The 15,000-nt window shown below is 43.7% G+C and overlaps 1 protein-coding gene and 1 long non-coding RNA gene across 3 annotated transcripts in view; one reads left to right on the forward strand and one right to left on the reverse strand.

Annotated features, from left to right (window-relative positions):
- Positions 1 to 15,000, forward strand: part of LOC135107570 (uncharacterized) — a 203,155-nt gene that overhangs the window by 105,522 nt on the left and 82,633 nt on the right. For both annotated transcript variants that reach the window (XM_064017577.1, XM_064017576.1), the window contains one exon: positions 5,133 to 5,190. The gene's annotated coding sequence lies outside the window, so the exon portion shown is untranslated. The remainder of the gene's footprint in view (positions 1 to 5,132; positions 5,191 to 15,000) is intronic.
- LOC135107571 (uncharacterized) overlaps positions 1 to 15,000 on the reverse strand; it is a 94,674-nt gene that overhangs the window by 24,583 nt on the left and 55,091 nt on the right. The gene's annotated exons all lie outside the window — the stretch shown is intronic.

Genomic DNA, 15,000 nt, shown 5'->3' on the forward strand with positions numbered 1-15,000 from the left:
GAGCTTACGAGTAAAAATGGACTTGATAATGCGGCGTCTTTTCATATAAGTGACGTTATCTTTTTTTTTCATCAACATTCAACATCCTGCAGTGTAGCAAAGGCAGAAGAAGAATTAAGAGCTTACGAGTGAAAATGGACTTGATTGATAATGCGACGACTTCCTATGTAAGTGACGTTATCGAATTATTACAGTATCTTTCTATCATGTGCCATAGAAGCTGGCCTAGAGCTACACACAGTATCAGCTACATCAAGAAAATGAAAATGCTAATACTTGCAATCCTCTGAAATTTTGTTGTAGATCTTTACTAACATGAGCTTCAAGTTTGATTTTCTACTTAATCTACAACTCGTCTCTCTCTCTCTCTCTCTCTCTCTCTCTCTCTCTCTCTCTCTCTCTCTCTCTCTCTCTCTCTCTCTCTCTCTCTCTCTCTCTCAGGATAACAATATGTGTTAATCAATTGGCTGGTAACGATACTGTGGCTCGTATTCGTAAACGCTTTGCTGTTTCATTTCGTCGTTTCCAAAGCCAAAAGAGATGACTACTCGTTTTTCTGTCACGGCAATGCAAAATCCATGACTGACTAAACGCTGAAACGTTTAGGAATACAAACCCACGAGTCTTGTTACTACATTTGAGTTACCCTAGATTATTTCATTGATGCGACAGAAAATACAGCCACGGAAAGCTTTGAACAACCCCATCATTCCCTTTGTTATTAGCGGTGCCTTTCGAAATTATACTCAGCCTGCACCACATGTCATTAATCCTGATGAGAGGACACAATAGTTACAGAACTCAGGGATAAAAGAGCAAGAAAGTTATGCCAGCATGGAACTGTAAAGGAGAGGTGTGGTGAAGACAACCCAACTTCGGTAATGATGATAATGCGAAAGAGAAGAGCGGGAGGGAGAGAGAAGGGGAGGAGAAAACTGGCTGCTAGTAATGATAATGCAAAAGACAAGTGAGATGAGAGAGAGAGAGAGAGAGAGAGAGAGAGAGAGAGAGAGAGAGAGAGAGAGAGAGAGAGAGAGAGAGAGAGAGAGAGAGAGAGAGAGGAGGGGTGGAGGGAGGGGGGTAAGGAGAAGGATGAAGGTCAGTGTGATGAGGGAAAGTAGGAAAGATGTGTTTGAGAAATTAAGGACATTGCAAGGATGATAAAGCTGTAAACTCAGGTTGAAAGAAAGGTTGACATTTACACACACACACACACACACACACACACACACAGAGAGAGAGAGAGAGAGAGAGAGAGAGAGAGAGAGAGAGAGAGAGAGAGAGAGAGAGAGAGAGAGACGCACGCACACACGCACGCACGCACGCACACTCTTCACACATACAGCGTCACAGGCACACTGATGTCACAAAATAAATATTGAACTCATTCCTTAAAAGCATTTCCTCCTATATATTCACGTTGCGGTATTTCCTCTTTCAGTCCAGATTTCGCCAGAGAGAGAGAGAGAGAGAGAGAGAGAGAGAGAGAGAGAGAGAGAGAGAGAGAGAGAGAGAGAGAGAGAGAGAGAGAGAGAGAGAGTCCCACTGAATAAATCGTTTCTTCACGCTTTACCTCTCACCTCTCCTCCTCCTCCTCCTCCTCCTCCTCCTCCTCCTCCTCCTCCTCCTCCTCCTCCTCCTCCTCCTCTATATACGCCCTCACGTCACCATCTTGTACGTCACGAAATTCGGGGGTTTTCCCGGTCGGATTGGAAGGCATAGGCAAACCTATGTCCCGTGGGAAAGAGAGAGAGAGAGAGAGAGAGAGAGAGAGAGAGAGAGAGAGAGAGAGAGAGAGACGGGAGATGATGGGAGCGATGATGCTATGATCTCTCTCTCTCTCTCTCTCTCTCTCTCTCTCTCTCTCTCTCTCTCTCTCTCTCTCTCTCTCTCTCTCTCTCTCTCTCTCTCTCTCTCTGTTACTGTATTTATTTCTGTGTATCTAATATGTCTAGAAAGTACATGTATCACTTCCATTTACGGTGTTGTACGGAGATAACAGATAGAAGAGACCGCTTCACAAACGAAAGGAGAATTGCAAATTATGTGAAAGGAATGAATACAAGGAGCAACGGACTCCTAGTTTCTTGCCAGGCAGCTTGATTTCACTACTCTATACTAATTACTAGCATTAGAGAAAGGAGGAGGAGGACAAGGAGGAGGAGGAGGAGAGGAAAAAAACAAACGGGTGACATTTTGGTCCTTACGTGATAGTTTGTAGGGTGATACCTTCTAGCAGGTGAGAGGGGAGGAGGAGGAGGAGGAGGAGGAGGAGGAGGAGGAGGAGGAGGAGGAGGAGGAGGAGGAGGAGGAGGAGGAAGAAGAAGAAGAAGAAGAAGAAGAAGAAGAAGAAGAAGAAGAAGAAGAAGAAGAAGAAGAATTAAAGGAAGGAGAGGTTAAGGTTGAATGCTATGTCAGAATTTTACTGTCTTGGGTTTTCAACTTTTTTTTTTTCACTTATTCCTGTTTCGTAAGTCGTGGATGATTTTTTTTTTCCGCTATCATCAATGCCGTTTCCGTTATTACAGTTCTCTCTCTCTCTCTCTCTCTCTCTCTCTCTCTCTCTCTCTCTCTCTCTCTCTCTCTCTCTCTCTCTCTCTCTCTCTCTCTCTCTCTCTCTCTCTCTCTCTCTCTCTCTCCCTATAGAGTCCTATCCCCCATCGAGGTGCCGTCCCCCCGCCTGTCTCTTCCCCCTTCCCTCACCTGGCTCTCAGGGGAGCACTAATCACAGGTAAAACCCATCCAGGATGCTGTGGTAATTCTCTCTCTCTCTCTCTCTCTCTCTCTCTCTCTCTCTCTCTCTCTCTCTCTCTCTCTCTCTCTCTCTCTCTCTCTCTCTCTCTCTCTCTCTCTCTCTCTCATAAGAACATAAGAAATAAGGGAAGCTGCAAGAAGCGACCAGGCTTACACGTGGCAGTTCCTGTATGAAATATACCCCTCTATCTCTCGCTCTCTCTCTCTCTCTCTCTCACACACACACACACACACACACACACACACACACACACACACACACACACACACACATGCTGGGGCCGCTCCTGGGAGAAAAGTACCAGCGCAAGCATATTTATCTGGCTCATGCTGACACCATGCTTATAAGGACCGACACCAACCTTGTCGACATAGCTGTCCTCCGCTTCCTGATTGTATTACTCTAGTATACACACATTATACGTAGGAAGCTGAGAGGGCGGAGTGTTGAATTTCTGGGGGAAGGCCCGTGTTCACTTTCCGCGTGTCTCCGGCAGTGAAGGAAGGAGGGAAGCTTGGTTGGTTTATTGCGGAACACTTCCTCAATGTTGCTTGGATGTTTGCATCAGATGGTGAGTTATTTTATTTTTTTTCCCGTGCCTGTTATGCCTTGTATAACAGAGGAAGGGAAGTGATCCACGGCAGGATCTTTAATCAAATTCGGTTATTGTTTTGAGTATCAACCCACTTTTTTTCTTTTGTGCGTTTCAAGGAGACTGGTCAAGAGCACCAAAGATGGGAAAAAAAAGAAAAACAGAAGAAAAAAACTTCCTGAATTTACCGCTCCTTAAAAGAAAAAAAAAACGTGAATGTAGAAAAGTATAAAACAAAAGTGGATAATTTCATAGTTTCTGAGGTGCCGTGTTACTTTTTTTTTTTCTTAACAGCACACGTGTTTCGAAAGAGGAAAGACGGGAACAGGTTGAGAGTTAAAGAGTTGACCAGGCGTTAAACGTGTCGCCTTGTCTCATGTCTTCTTCACTCGTTAGATTTCCCTCATATCGGACGGAATCTTCCTAGTTTACACACTTACACGTTCACGCTGCGGAGGTCACATGTCAATGCACCATACACGCTCCTTCGTGCATCGGCCATTTCAGTTTAGAGGACTCGGAACAGATATAGTGTACTTCACCACACGACGGATGTAGTGTACGGCAGGACAACACGAGACAGGTTTAGTGTACCATACAACAGCACACGACAGATTTATTGTACCATACAACAACACACGACAAATTTAATGTACCGCTTGCATTAACACGAGGCAGTTGTTGTGTACCATATAACAACACGAGACAAATTTATCGTACCGCTTGCAACAATACGAGACAGGTGTAGTGTACCGTATAACAAAGCGAAACATATGCAGTATATCATATGCAATACTTTACGAGCCAAGAAACTGGTGACCTTTATTAAGTCCTCAATCTGGGAAAGTACTGAAGCCGGAATCTGAATGAACAGGTTTCAGTGATACGAGTATATTAGAAGTGCAGCATCAGCGTGACAACGAAGATTTACTGTAATGGAGACACGCTGGACGCTGGTTCTTATTATACTTACGATCATTCTGAGAAATCATGATGACTAAAATTTACTCTAATTTTACTGAATACTGTGATTAGTAAGGTTAAGAAATGAACATGGAAAGGTAATGGTCTGGGCAAATCTCTCTCTCTCTCTCTCTCTCTCTCTCTCTCTCTCTCTCTCTCTCTCTCTCTCTCTCTCTCTCTCTCTCTCTCTCTCTCTCTCTCTCTCTCTCTCTCTCTCTCTCTCTCTCTCTCTCTCTCTCTCTCTCTCTCTCTCTCTCTCTCTCTCTCTAGCGTGATAAGGTTTCTGGCCTAGGAAACAAAATTGAGAAGGAGGAAAAAGTTTTTTGATACTCATCATTTAAAAGCAGTTCAAGTCGTAGGAAGCAAGGAAAACAGGAAAAAGGTAAAGACCTCCAGATTTTACCGGTAAAAGGAACTATCAGTAGTACCAAAAGTAATACCGGTTTGACAATATGGACACAGTATTAGCTGAAGTATTAGTATGGCGGACCACGAAGAATCAACCAAAGGGAACATAAAACAAAACTCCACTCGCCAATTAAGTACTTACAATAGATTATACAAGCACTTGTGTTGATATAAATGGATCGTGGACGTCCGTATTTAGGAGTAGGAAAAGTTTGTGTGTGTGTGTGTGTGTGTGTGTGTGTGTGTCCAGTTTTCCTTTCTCGATAAAACACATTTCTTCATCCGTTTTCCTGCAGCAGTTCATTTGTTTTCTTTCCATATCTCTCGCCGACATTCCATCCTTCTATATTTCCATCCATGGCTAATTAATGATAAACATTTATAAGTCATTCATTTTTTTCTTCCTCTCCACAGGTGAGCACCACACACCTGTGGACCCACGTGCCGTTGACCCATTGACCACCACCCTAAAGTAAGTCCTGTTTGCGTATTCACAGCTGCAGTAATTTTAGTTGCCTACTTGTATTACACTGGATTTCAGTCAGAGTTCGTGTTGTTATGTCAAAATATCTTACTCTTGCTTTTCTACAACTCACTGTTAAAATCGCGGATGTTTTGCATGCTCCCAGCACACACAATAACTGTCTCAGGAGAGTGTCGGGACATTTCTGGAACTTAATTGACTCAGTTCTGGAAAAGTCTTTGTCTTTCCCTTTTTTATTTATTTTTTTTCATCTTGAGCTAACAATTTAGCAAGTTTTCCCCATTTTTTGGGGCACTCCGCGCGCGCACGCACGCGCACAGACACACCCACGCACACACGCACGCACGCACGCACGCACGCGCGGACACACACACACACACACACACACACACACACACACACACACACACACACACACACACACACACACACACACACACACACACACACACACCTGAGTATTTTATGCGTAAATGAATATATTCGTTGAGTTAATCTTTTGTCGTTGTCTAGGCATCATGTGTGTGTGTGTGTGTGTGTGTGTGTGTGTGTGTGTGTGTGTGTGTGTGTGTGTGTGTGTGTGTGTGTGTAGATCATGACTAACAACTGCTCGCAAGAATCTACTGCGCTGGACAGCGTTTCACATCGTTGTCGCTGTGACAACTCAATTCCCGTGGCCCTTACATGATCCTGTCCTTATAGTCCCTTTCCTTAATATCTTTTTGAATAAATTATTTGCATTTCTCTCTGCTAGCTCACTATTTCCAGTTAAAAGCCGCCACTTATTGGCCTACTGGCTTTTTGCAGTTTTCCGTATATTCTGTTTTTAAAGCAGTTAGCGTGCAAGAAACACAAATATAAAACTTAAGAAACTTAGATGGTAAAATGAAGTAACAAAATGGGCTCGTCTTTTTCTCTTGTTTAGTGTGACATATATATTTCTCAAGGTACGAGTAGAAGATCCCAGGCCTCGTCTTTCACCTCTCCACGTCGCCTTCACAACAAAGGAAAGACGGAGACGTGTGTTCTCACTGCCAGTGCCACAGTCTTGCACAATAGACTTATAAACACCCAAACTCTTAAGGCTTGTCACGTTTTCTTTAAAAACCACCAAAAACTATACGAATTAGTAAATATTTAATGTTTTCAATATAAAATAATAAACAGAGGATCAGTTATACTTGGTTACCTTAAAATGCAACGATTGTAGAACTGTCCCTGTTTCTTCATCATTATTATTATTACTATTATTATTATTATTTATTTATCTATTTATTTATTTTTATTTATTTTTTTTTTCTGATAGTGAAATGAGAATAAGGCAAAATTTGTCTCGTTACCTTTTGTGTTCTTGCAAGTTGAATCGTAGTTTGTTAGAGAAAAATCTTGCCAAATTCTTTATCAAAGTTACGGTGTTTTGGTCATGTAGTAATAAGAGGAGATGGGGAACCTATTGAAAGAGCCTGTTAGCGCTTGTTGAGGGGAGAAGAGCTAGGGGGCGACAGAGAATGAGGTAGAGAGATAGAAATTGCGACTGAGCAGCAAAGAGTGGGAGCAATAGAAGGTGTAAGGCAGAGAAGTTATTGGAGAATACTCAGACATGGAACAAACTCCACCGTAGCGAGATACAAAGGAAGAGAGGAAGAGGATAAATTTCTTACCATCTCTTCCTACTTATAATCATCTTCATGCTTGTCGTCCTTGTCTTTCCTTTTAACTTCTCGTCTTTCCTTTCTCCCGCCGTCTGCTCAGTATAAACCAACTTTCCTTATAACCCTCGTCAGTATTATCTCCGCCTCTCTCTCTCTCTCTCTCTTTCCTAACACCTCCCTTACTTCTCTCCTACACTTTATTCCACACAACTTCCTCCATTTATCTCTGTGTTTCCTCTTTCCTCCATCATCTCCTCTCCCCTCACCCTCCACCCACAGTGTCACGTCCCTACCTCCTTCACCCACAATTCACACCAACTCGGTAATTGTTAGCCCGCTGAAATATACGCGATGATAATAACTACCTTCAATTAAAAGTTAAGGAAAGAGTGTCTGTTTATTGTCACTTGTAAGTTAATGTATGGTTGACGATAGGAGCTCAGGGACACACACACACACACACATACACACACACACACACCAAGTCCCACCGTTCGGTTTTCCCACTTCATACCCATACTCTTCTTCCCTCTCTCCCATTTTCTCCACTTTCCTCTCCCATTTTTTTTTTTTTTTCATCATATTTTTATCTCTTTCCCTGCCCCTCTTTATCTTCACTTCCTCTCAATTCCCTCTCGTTCTTTCCTCTTATTTTCTGCCACTCCCTCTCTCTCAGTTTCCGTCATCCTTTCCTCCTCTCTCTTCCAGTATATTTGTTTTCATCTCATTCTACTGTTCACAGCATCTCTTTTTCTCTATGTCATCTTTTTTGCTTTTCTTTCTTGTTTTCCTCTCTCCAATTACTCATTCCATGGCCTTGTTCTTCTCTGCTCTCTTATCTATCTTCCTCTCTCCTCCCACTACCATCCTCACTTCTACTTCACCGCACCTCCTTCTCCTCCTCCTCTCCCGATTATCATCTCAAGACCGGGTCCTATCTAACTCAGACCCGCCCTGCAGGACTCCGCGAATCCCTCCCTCCCTGCTTTGCATCCTCACATCCTACCCCTCCCACGTGTCCTGCTCTGCCCGCATCGACAAGCCTCGGATGCTGCCCACTCCCTTCATCCTTCCCTTCCTTCGCCCGACATCTCACATCGCCGCGCCCTTAATTACACATACTCATAATACCAACCGCGTGTACTCCTTCACTCAGCCTCGCCCAGACTTGTGCCTTCGTTCCCATGCTTCGGTCCTCAGCGTTTCTTTCCCTTCGTAATCACGGTCTGCGTCTCCGACGCAGTTTCTTCGTCTATTCTGGGTTATTTCCACAAGCACAACTTCGTATCTTGTCTGTCTATCTCTACTTCGTCTAACTTATTTTCCTTTACCCTCTGTAGTTTGATCTTGTGTTGCTAATTGTTCGTATTTAGTACATGACGTGTCGTGCCCATAGTCACTTTATATATATATATATATATATATATATATATATATATATATATATATATATATATATATATATATATATATATATATATATATATATATATATAAAATTGCCGTCGAGATGATTCCAGCTTTACGAGTGTGTTAACTGCAACACCAGAAACAGATTCTGATCATAAATGTACGTAGGATTCATCATCAATCATGTTTGTAATTTATAAGCTCACTCTGTATAGATTTATCAGATCCAGGCAGATGTTTCAAAAGTTACACCACGAAATTGGTAACTGTAGCTAAAAGAACTATAGCAACACCCAAACAAAACATAGCATGTACATTCAGAGAAAGAGAGAGACAGAGAGAGAGAGAGAGAGAGAGAGAGAGAGAGAGAGAGAGAGAGAGAGAGAGAGAGAGAGAGAGAGAGAACAGAGGGTGGGGGGAGTAACAAACAACAACAAAATAACAGACATGGTGTGAGCAGGGATGAACTTTCCGGGCTGGGAGGAGAGGTGACATCACACAGTAGCATCACTAGCGCTGCCTGGACGCCTGCTGCATCCCCTCCCTACCCCCGCCGCAGCCGCCGCCGCCCAGAAAGCTGTGTTGGTGCTGGTTGCCGCTTGCCGGTGCACCTCCGCCTCCAGGGATGATGGGCGGGCGGGGGAGTGGTTTAGCGTGGCCGTGGGCTTGGTGTTAGGAGTGGTTAGCAGTGGGCGTGGCGGAGCGTTGTGTGTGTGTGTGTGTGTGTGTGTGTGTGTGTGTGTGTGTGTGTGTGTGTGTTATAATGATGTTATTAGTGTCGATAATCTTCTTCTTCTTCTTCTTCTTCTTCTTCTTCTTCTTCTTCTTCTTCTTCTTCTTCTTCTTCTTCTTCTTCTTCTTCTTCTTTCTTTCTTTCTTTCTTTTTCGTCTTCTTCTTCGTCTTCTTCTTCTTCTTCTTCTTCTTCTTCTTCTTCTTCTTCTTCTTCTTCTTCTTCTTCTTCTTCTTCTTCTTCTGCTTTCATCCCGTGCAAGTTATGCAGTGTGTGTGTGTGTGTGTGTGTGTGTGTGTGTGTGTGTGTGTGTGTGTACAGTGTGACAAGTAGTAATGTTATTTGGTGGTGATGTTATATGTATGGTATGTGATAAGTGTGTGTGTGTGTGTGTGTGTGTGTGTGTGTGTGTGTGTGTGTGTGGGGTTCTGTTGCGGTGAGGGAGTTTGCGTGTGACGGGGTGAGTGTAGTGGTCAATTATATTTTCTCTTGATGGGGAGAAGACAAAGAGAATGCGGGGAGAGGGAGAAGGGGAAGGGGAGATGGGCAGCAGAGCAGATGTTTGGAAGGAGACGGAGACGGAGGAGAGCAAGGAGGAGGAGGAGGAGGAGGAGGAGGAGGAGGAGGAAAGGAAGGGAAGAGAACGATTGGTATCCCTGGAACCAGCCTCCCTTTACTAGGAAACCGGATCTCCCCTCCCCACCACTCACCACACTTCCCTTCCCTCCCCCTCCCTCCCCCCTCTTCACCACCTCTCCGCTACCCATTGCCTGCTCCTCTTCCCCTCCCCCTCTCGCTCTCTTCCTCTTCCCTAGTTATATTTACTTCCTCTCCTCCTCGCCTGCCCCATGCACATTTATCTCTCTCTCTCTCTCTCTCTCTCTCTCTCTCTCTCTCTCTCTCTCTCTCTCTCTCTCTCTCTCTCTCTCTCTGCTCCAGCTTTGTGTCTACAGAAATTTCTCATGCTTATCTATACTTGTATTTCCTCCTCCTCCTCCTCCTCCTCCTCCTCCTCCTCCAGTAGGCAGAGGAGAGGTCATCACTCTTCATTAAATCAGGTTGCACGCCTTTCCTTTGAGCGCTGCGGTCTCTCCTCATTGTCTCGCATCTTGACGATTACCTAATTAGCCGGCTCGGACCTCGCTCGTCATTGTGTTAAGCCAGACCGCTGCTGCAGGGACAAAGGACTCCACGAAGGGCCCTGCCAGTTCACTTAGTTTTATGACCTGCTGCTGCCTCTCGCTCCTTCCCGCCAACACTCTCCCAGCCAGCATGCACGTGGGCAATGGCAAAGCGTTTTCTTCCTCCCGCTTTCTCTGTCTCCTTGCCTCGTTCGTCCTGTCTCCATCTGGGTCTCACTCGTCCTCTACTTAACCCTCTGGTCTTCTGCTAATTTAGTTGTTGTCCTTAGGTGGTTATCTGCTTCGTGAGGGAGGAATCATCTCGCTTTTTTTTGTTTTATCTTTTTTTTTCTCTCTGTATGTGTGTGTGTGTGTATGTGTGTGTGTGTGTGTGTGTGTGGTTTGTAGCTCCTCTTTGTGACAGGCAGGAGTTTGTTCAAGGGCATAATCCTAAGTGTTGTAAAGTGCTAAGTAATGCCGCCCAGAGGATGTCAGTGGAAGAAACCACTCACCGCTCCCATGTCCTGGCGGGTTTCTTGTCAATATTTGTTCGTGTTTCATAACTGCTGCGTTTGTATCTTGGCTATGTTAGTCAGAATATTGTGTTTTAAATTATTATGTGTTAATTCTTTTTTTAATATCGTCTAGGGAACCTTTCACTAACGTAGTACATTTAATTCTTGTGAGAACTGTCAGTGAGGAGTGAATCATTATCAATTCGTCCTTGTTCCACCCCCCCCCCAAAAAAAAAAAAATCATACTGCCTTTTTTCCTTTCCTCATCTGCGCTGCCCTTTGCGTCTCACACGTCCAAGGTGGAGGTGAAGGCTGGAGCTGCTCCACGTGATGACTTACTGAGCTATATTTCAGCTTGGAGGGGGGAGCAGGAGTGGTCCCGGCGCCACTGCTGCGGTGGCAATTTTCTTTTCGTTATTCCTTGCTCAGCAGTCGCGAAGCTGTCCTGGCCTTGTGTGATACCAGGGAATTACTGTGTAGCTTGTCCTCTTTGTAAAGTGTGAATACGATGTCCTGGTAAGTCTTCTTATGATTTTGCCTCCGATTTTTTTTTTCTTTTCTTACTTATTTCTGAATCTATTACATTTGATTTTCGAATTAGATTTCTGTCAGGAAATTAAACCATCAACTACTGACACTTATGATTCTCTTAATAATCAGATTTAATGCCGGCAAGATTAATGGTTTCTGTTTTACGAGCATAGTCATTAAAAGCTTTGCACGTTTTAGGCGTTACGTCAGCTACGGCGTGTGTGGCTAAGCTGCCAACCCCCATCACATCGCCCGCAGTTTCTTAAAAGATGATTATGTGTCCAGGGAAAATAAACTCCCCAAGCATGCTGCATCTGCGGGACGGGAGTCTCAGGACCGTTTGTGCTAAATATTTTCCGCGAGTGTAAATTCTTGACCAGCAAGTCTCAGACTCACCAGCACGGAGCCACGTGTTACTGCAGATGGACACTTGCTGTACACACATGACTTGATAATTAAACAGAACAGGACTTTCTCTCTCTCTCTCTCTCTCTCTCTCTCTCTCTCTCTCTCTCTCTCTCTCTCTCTCTCTCTCTCTCTCTCTCTCTCTCTCTCTCTCTCTCTCTCTCTCTCTCTCTCTCTCTCTCTTATTTCTGAAGTAAACATAACCTTACTGTACTACTTAACTATTCAAAAGGAAGCCAAACATCAGAAATATCACTTCACAGAGTTCTAAGTATTGCCGAAGTTTGCAGAATTTTCAAAACTTAGGTGATTCACTCTCTGTAACTTTATTTCTTTCTGATAACTCAACGAGTCACGAATTGCAGCTTGTGAGTTTCCTTCATTAATCGGTAAATATTCGTGTAAAAGGAGACTAGTGAAGTAGACAAACACAATTGCGACACTGCTTTGCGAAGACAATAATACTTTGGAATCGTGAAAATCGTGATAATTAACCCCACTTCACACGACTTTACAGGCTAAAACTAATGTTGTGCAAGTCAAGTACTAGATTGCATGTGTTATATATGTACCGAGGCATCCATGTAAGCACGGGTAATATGATGCGCTGTTAACTGCAGTATACTTAACGGTGCATGTGATTCATCTCCAGAAGAGTGTTACTTTTTTTTTTTTTTTATACCACAACCACCACCACCTTTATAATCGTCATTCCCTGTAATTCCATTTCAGGACAAAAGGGCTCCTTCAGCCCTCCTCTCTCGTCTCTGTCGGCCACTCGTCTATTCCAAGCCGTCCCAGCCAAACTCCTTATCACCTCATCTCTCCGTCTAATTCTCTGTGTGCTTTGCCTTTTTTTCTACCATGACTGGGTTCCTAAACTGTTACTCCTGTGTTCTATCTGTTATCTGTTTGTCCAATCTCCCCCTTTTAACGCCAACTTCTTTCATCTGAACTTCAACCTCCTCCTCCTTAACTCCTCTCTCCTTCCTTCTAACCCCGAACGACCTTCATCTGAACTCTAATCCAACTCCTCTCAACTCCAGCCTCTTTCCTCTCAACACAGCGTCCTTCGTCTCAACTCCAACTAACCCCTTCCCAGCTCTAGTCTCTGCTTAACTCCAATCTGCTTCTTCTTAATTCCAGCCCGCTTCCCCTTAATGCTTGTGACGGCTTCTGTTTACTGATATGTTGGCATTCCGCATGTTTGGAAGGAATGCTCATAGTCTGCGTCGTACACGAGAGTCTTTGAGGTCTGTTCTCCTGAGTAACTTCGGCACGTTTCCTCGAATCACGGTCGTCTCCAGATTCCAGGAAAAGGCAAGCATCAGGCGCCATACAGAGCTTCCCGCCGAATCTAATTTCCAGCAACCGCGTATGACACATTGCTCTTGCCAAAGGGAACGAAAAGTTTGGAAAGGGGGTTAATTTGATAATATAATGATGTGAATGGAATGATGCAAAGAAGAAAAGGCTGTTGGACTGATGAATTGAAGATTAGGAGTGGAAATAATAAAAGATGAAAAGATGGGTTGATGATTTGAAATACAACATAAGAACATAAGTAAACAAGGGAAGCTGTTAGAAGCCGTCAGGTATACACACACATGATACTTATCTACCTAGTATATCTATCTGTTATCTTCATCGCATAATGGTTTACAATGGAAATGTAGAAATAGACAAAAGAGAGAGAGAGAGAGAGAGAGAGAGAGAGAGAGAGAGAGAGAGAGAGAGAGAGAGAGAGAGAGAGAGAGAGAGAGAGAGAGAGAGAGAGAGAGAGAGAGAGAGAGAGAGAGAGAGAGAGAGGTTGATGATTCGAGGGGTTGACGGAATAGAAATAACACAAGATCCACAAAATCGAAACAGGAAGTTGATATGAAAATATAAAGGGCTACTATTAAATGATGATGAAGTAATGGTTATAAATTGTGTATTAAGATATATGAAAATAAAAGAAAAATAATATAAAAATGCAAAAAAAAAAAAAGTAATTGATCAATTGGGAGATGAAAACTGACAAAGGCTCAGGATTGCTGGGGTTAAAAGTGATGCTTTTTACTCTGGAGCAGCCTTGATGGTAGGAATGGGGGGACAGTTTTGACTCGCCAGGGATTAGGGCAAGAGGTGGAGGACTAAGGAGGGTTAGGATTGTCAGAAGTGGATGAAAGTTGTGGTGGGGATGGTCAGAGTGGAGAGAGAGAGAGAGAGAGAGAGAGAGAGAGAGAGAGAGAGAGAGAGAGAGAGAGAGAGAGAGAGAGAGAGAGAGAGAGAGAGAGATTTAAGAATTCAAACTGTGCGTAAATCCATTTTTAAATAGTTACCCACACGTCGGGGATCTTTAGTTTCAAGAAAACGTAATCATCTTATACACATTCAACCCCTCGACTCATCATTCACTGCAAAGAATTAGCGTTGATAAAAAAAAATAATGAATGCGTGAATAAATGAATGAATGAATGAATGAATGAATGGAAAGAAAAAAATAAGGAATGAGAAGTAAACGCAAGTTAGTGGCAATCAGTGAGTGCGTTTGGTTGCTTGCCTTGCTTACTTGCTTGATATATTAAATTTACTGCCATAAGGTTGCATATTAATTAACATCACTTAGAGATATACAGATGTAGTTATGGGATGCTGTGTTTGATGGCCTGCCTCCCTTCCTTTGGTCGGAGGAGGGGAAGAACTGTTGGGAAGAGAGTAAGGTGGAATGGCTAATAGTATAGAAGATAGTAATGATGACAATGACCTGCGGTGGTGGGTGATAGTTGTGGTCGTGGTGGTGACTGAGCGGTGTTGATCATGTTTACTGGTGGGGGAGGTGTGTGGGGGTGAATGAGTGTTACATTGGTGTTGTGGGGGTGTTAGGGATGTGAGGGTGGTGTATGTGGAGGGATATATGTTGATGGTGGTGGTGATGAAATAATGTTAGGTTTTTATAATTGGTGGTGTTGCTGGCGGTGATAGCAGTGATGGTGTTGGTCGCTTTAGTGAAGGAGTGTTATGTCACTGGTGAACTTGTGGTGATGATGGTGGTGGTGGTGATAGCCTTGTTAGATGGGTGGGAGAGGCGGTGATGAAGTGTTATGTTGGTGGTGGCACTGGTGGTGGTGGTAATGGTACAGTTGGTTAGATGGGTAGGATAAAGGAGTGGTTGTAGTGATGGTGAAACAGTGATGTGCTGGTGGTGCAGTGTGGTGATGTTGTAATGGTGGTGAAGTAGTGGTGCTGGCGTTAGTTGGAAGTGTTAACAGGGTAATGATTGGTTGGTAGTGATGGTACCCGTAGTGAAGCAATTTTACCTACGTTAGTGAAGTAATATGAAGGAGGGAAAGAAACAGTGTTATGTTGGTGGTGGCAGTACGAGTATGACTGTGGTGCTGGCGTCAGTTGGATGAGTAGGCAGGGTGGCGGATGGGTGGTAGGGACAGTG

The sequence above is a fragment of the Scylla paramamosain genome, chromosome 15 (assembly GCF_035594125.1).
Source record: "Scylla paramamosain isolate STU-SP2022 chromosome 15, ASM3559412v1, whole genome shotgun sequence".
Lineage (NCBI taxonomy): Eukaryota > Metazoa > Arthropoda > Malacostraca > Decapoda > Portunidae > Scylla > Scylla paramamosain.